Source organism: Mytilus trossulus, chromosome 5, assembly GCF_036588685.1.
Source record: "Mytilus trossulus isolate FHL-02 chromosome 5, PNRI_Mtr1.1.1.hap1, whole genome shotgun sequence".
Classification (NCBI taxonomy): domain Eukaryota; kingdom Metazoa; phylum Mollusca; class Bivalvia; order Mytilida; family Mytilidae; genus Mytilus; species Mytilus trossulus.
This window is the reverse complement of record NC_086377.1, coordinates 38,253,472-38,258,762: the sequence shown is the minus strand read 5'-3', so window position 1 is coordinate 38,258,762 and position 5,291 is coordinate 38,253,472.

The window sequence follows — 5,291 nt, the reverse complement described above, 5'->3', positions numbered from 1 at the left end:
AAAACTGATAGCAAAGCAACAGAAAAATTATCATCTTAGTGTTCTGTCATATATATATATATATATTTATTTGTTGTATGGATACGGTAACTTAAAAGAGTATTAACATAAGAACAGGGTTGTCTCCCTTGATATTTATCATACCATATAATAGAATATTTCCTTTTTATGTGTGTGTTAGATCTCTTTCTCAGCTATAACTATTTCTCAATATTTATGTACATATGCATTTATATTGTTCATTTTATGCTCTTTGTGAGTTTTCTTGAATAAAATAATTTGAATTTGAATTTGAATTAAATATTCTGTCCTATAGGTTTAAGTCCGTGACGTTTTTTCTGACTTCTAGTCCTGCGACTTTCTGTCCTACATTCAGTTCAGTTATTCACCGAATGGTTTTAAACTGTTCCTGTGGTATCTTGCGCCAGTTTTGAAAAAAACCATTGAAGTTTAATAGGTACTATACATACAACGGCAATATTTCTTCTAACTTGCCTGTGTAACGCATCTTGACAAGTGTGTTGTCAAATGAAAAAAAAAAGATAAGATCGTCCTTTGTGCAACTTTATATCCCGTGTACCGAGTGTGTCTGGGAACACAACAGTAAAATAACAGTACCATCAACTCGACATTAGAGATTTTTTTATTATATTTATTAGCGCACTCACTATACTCTGATTTACAATAATTCAAAACTCACAGAAAAGCAATCCTTAGAATTAGAAGCTACCAATGAGGATTTTGTCACTCCTCTGCATGGATATTAAACCACAATCAAAACACTGACATCAAGTATTAGTTCGGCAATCACGATCGTCGTCTACATTGATAATATTGAAAAAGACATTTGTCGAATTAGTAATAGCATACAACGGCAACATTATTTCTTAATGACCTGTGCGACGCACCATGACAATGGTGTTGTCACATGAAATAGAGGATAACATGAGTTCACCCTTATATTTTGGACTACATCGTTCTGTAATTTATGGTTATGCTGTTAATTTTAAATATATTTATTTATACACTTAGACCCTGTGTACATACCTGCTATGAAAGGAAAAAATATTTTTACAACCGATTAGACTTGAAAAGTAAAAACACAAAAATACCGAACTCCGAGGAAAATTCAAAAGGAAAATCCAAAATCAAAAGGCAAAATCAAAAGTCAAAACACATCAAACGAATGGATAACAACTGTCATATTCCCGACTTGGTACAGGCATTTTCTAATGTAGAAAATGGTGGTTTGAACCTGGTTTTATAGCTAGCTAAACCTCTCACTTGTATGACAGTCGCATCAAATTCCATTACATTGTCAACGAAGTATGAACAAAACAAACATACTCAAAGAGTAAAAATGTCAAAAATAGGGGTACAGCAGGCATTATTGTGTTATCATCTTAATATCACTATAAAAACAACAAATGTAACGAAGAATCACAAAAAGGCATACATCAAAATTAACATACTCATTGTTTTTCTTGTACCACTTAATTTATGTATATAAAGTCTACCCGTCAAGGAAAGAAGGTTGTCATTGCTGGTGTAAAAATGCGCGTTTTAAATTCGTACAGGTAGACATAAAAATAATTTTGTCGTTAAAAGTATGAACAAAACAAACATACTTGCATCACTATAAAAACAACAAATGTAACGAAGAATCACAAAAAGGCATACATCAAATTTAACATACTCATTTTGCTTTTCTTGTACCACTTAATTTATGTATATAAAGTCTACCCGTAAAGGAAAGAAGGTTTTCATTGCTGGTGTAAAAATGCGCGTTTGAAATTCGTACAGGTAATAGACTTAATAGTGTTAACGTATTAAATTTTATTATATACCAATGACGACAATATTATTTTTAATTTACCTGAGCAAAATGGAAAAATAAGCGATGTGACCAACCAATGACTCCTGTGAGGGATTTAATAATGTCCCCACTGAAAAAGTGTCCACCGAACATTATTTCCTTGTAAATAAGTTCTCGAGACATTATTTTCTTATTTATATGTGACCTGGACACATTTTTAAAGCAATTGCTTTCATGCCGTCGCGTATGGCCATCTTTGTGACCCAGATCAGAGACTCCGCCCAGATCAAGCCATAGTATTTCGTTAAACAGGCTCCTGGTCTGTCATTCTTAAACACCTATGTATGTTTTCTAATGCAATACATAGCTTGAAACTTTTGAAAAACGTTAGTGGATTTAAGAAAGTTCAGCATACGTTCTTGTAGATGTATTTTTGTATTTTGGGGGACAACCGTTTGACTATCAAATAAACATAGACGTCCGAGTGAAAAAAATGCATTTTTATACCTGCGATTCCGTTTTCCGTTCGTACGATGTTTCAACAAAATATGGAATCATTTCAGTTGTTGATTTAGTATTGAAAATTTGACTGAATTATCTTTTATAATATACGGTTTTATATGTTTAATTGCTGTTTTTTTAAGAAAGAGGTCAGGTGCTCTTGTTCATTCATAAAATTGTCGTTCATTCATAAATTTATCGTAAAATCAAAATCACTACACAGGTTATCAGGTTATACGTAGTGTCAAATGATTACCTGTAATCTAAAAATAGACAAAGTTAACTGACCTATTTTGTTGATTTGTTTGCGCATATAATTTGGAGGAACGAAACCCTTGTTGAAACACATAACAATAAGTTTGTTTTCCTTTTTTGTCATAACTCCGAAAGATTTATCGATCACCTTACTAATGAAATGGACCCGTCCAAACGTGATAGATGCCAAGTCCAGATGAAGAGATATTTACAATTTGGAATTTTCTAGTTTCATAGATTAAAAAAAGTACATCCTTTTTGGATATCATATTCAAAACTGGGTATGCATGACAAATGATGAAACCATTATCCTCGTCTTTCCAATGGACGAGTCTACTACGTTTGTTGACCCTCGACGGTCCACCGTGTTTGCAATTTTATTTCACATGTTTTCGAAATATTGAAGATCATTTTCACAATGTTTCCTGAAAATTGGATAAATATCAAAGCAACTTAGAGCTGTTTGTTCTTGTTCGTATAATGACGCCTTTTGACGATTTAATGTCATGTTTGTCTGTGATGGCCCCTCTTTTCGGGATTGCATGAGAATTATGGTTATCTCGTACCGCATGAGGATGACACATATCAACTGAGCAATAATGTTTGGGACTTAGTTTTTAAGAAATGATGACAAAGTAACATTATGAAAATATTTTTAGTCAGCTGAAATATATATTTATTTTTTACATGTTTATGTCTTGTAAAATATTTTGTTTCTTTCCCGTTTTTCAACATTTGCGTCTGGAAAGTTGAAATGTTTTAACTGAAGTGTTAAATTTAAATTGATTATGAAAATTAAATCAATAAAGGAAATTATTGCCCAGTTACAAACACTACTAGGGGATAATCCATAATAATTTCTCTTGGAGTTTATATGTTTCAGCACATGTTTATTTGACCCCAACTTTAGCCTGGTAAACGTGTTGTCTCCTTGTGAAATATAAAACATATTAAAAATGACTTTCTGCTAAAGTCTTTAATTGATATTAAGTTAAAACCTTCTTAATTCTCACTAGACATCACTCCTGTCATGTTTAATTCTTAAATATATGTGGATGAAAAAAAAGTCCCCAAAACATAAACATGGCAGCAATTGCTTTTACAGCCTTTCAGGCTTTGATTCTATGAAAAACTGTCATCGGGTATGAAAAAGTGACCCTTAAAGTGGACATAATTAAATACTATACTTAAGTGATAAGATGTCCGCGTGGACTCAGGACATTTTTGTCCTCCTGGACTTTTTTTTAATATAGTTGATTAAATAACATTCATTGCTGAGTTATATTACTAAATGTATTCTAATCTATACTTGCTAATTTTTAATACACCAATTTTGTGACAGGAATTACTTCAGTTATCTCACTGGCATTCATACCATGCTGATGTTCTAATAATATATATATACAATTGTTCAAAATGAAATAATGTCCACCATGAGAAAATGTCATCTATTTCATAACAGTCCGTAGTCAAGTGGACACTATTTCATAGATATTGCTATGACAATCTGTCCACTTAGGGGACAATAATCCATGGCAATGGACATTCTTGAATACCTAAATTATAGGAAATACTGTCCATGTGGACAAAATGTCCCAGGACACTATTTTGCCTTACACCTGTCCCGATTATCATGGTTTCTTTCGTTCCCTATTTTAAACTTGGAACTTTTAGTAATATATTATTTCGAATACCAAAGTCTTATGCAATTTACTTTAAAAGTTAATCTATTTTATAATTTGAACTATCAAATACACAAGTCGTCAAAGTTATTTTGTACCTGTTTAACTTTAAGGGACAGTTTCGTATTGTTTTATAACTAATGTCGACTTCTTTCAGGATGTCATTTTCCGGTGCAATTCGTATGTGGGCCTCCTCTGTCATTATGTGTATTGTTATTTTTGATACTACTTAACGGGTTACTACCTAAAAATTGTATTCTCTGGCTCTACATGCCCCCACTTATTATAACACTATTATGCAAAAATTGTCTTCTCAATTTACCCCCCCCCCCCTAAAAAACATAAAAACACCACAAAAAACCAACAAATATAAACAATAAAAATATTTTCATTATTTGTTGTTTATTACAAATATAAACAAGTTGACAATGTTATTCTTACAGTTTTTCTTGAACTTAGGCAGTATAGTCTTTGCCTCACCATCTTTTATATTGAATTTCGCTCTCAACTTTTTTCTTTTTAAGATTCCCAATTATCACAGGCTATTCTATTTGGACAAACATGTCCTTTATTTTTGAATGTATTCAGGTAATGCGTATGCAATACAAACTATATGAAGATTATACGTCAAAAACTGTAACTTTTTATTGTAAATGATTTTTCTACTCAAAAATACAACATTCAACTAACAATAATATTAGTTAATATATATTTCTAGATTACCAAAAACGACTATAGTGTTTGGTGGTGTAACAACATTCTGGCTAAGCACCTGCTTTGCTGCATTTAGAATCCTCTTCACAGTTGTATATGATTTATATTGCAGCTTTTAGTCCCTCATTTATGCTACTATGTAGGAGGATGTGATATTCTCCTACAAGATCTGTTAATGTATCAGTGTCAAGTATATATATTTTCTTCAAATATTTCTTCTAGTAAAACTGGTGCTCTAACACAATTTACACAGGGAATGTGATTCATGTCAATTTTTGATAGAACAAAGTCATAATGAATGTTGTTATTTTCCATTTCAATAT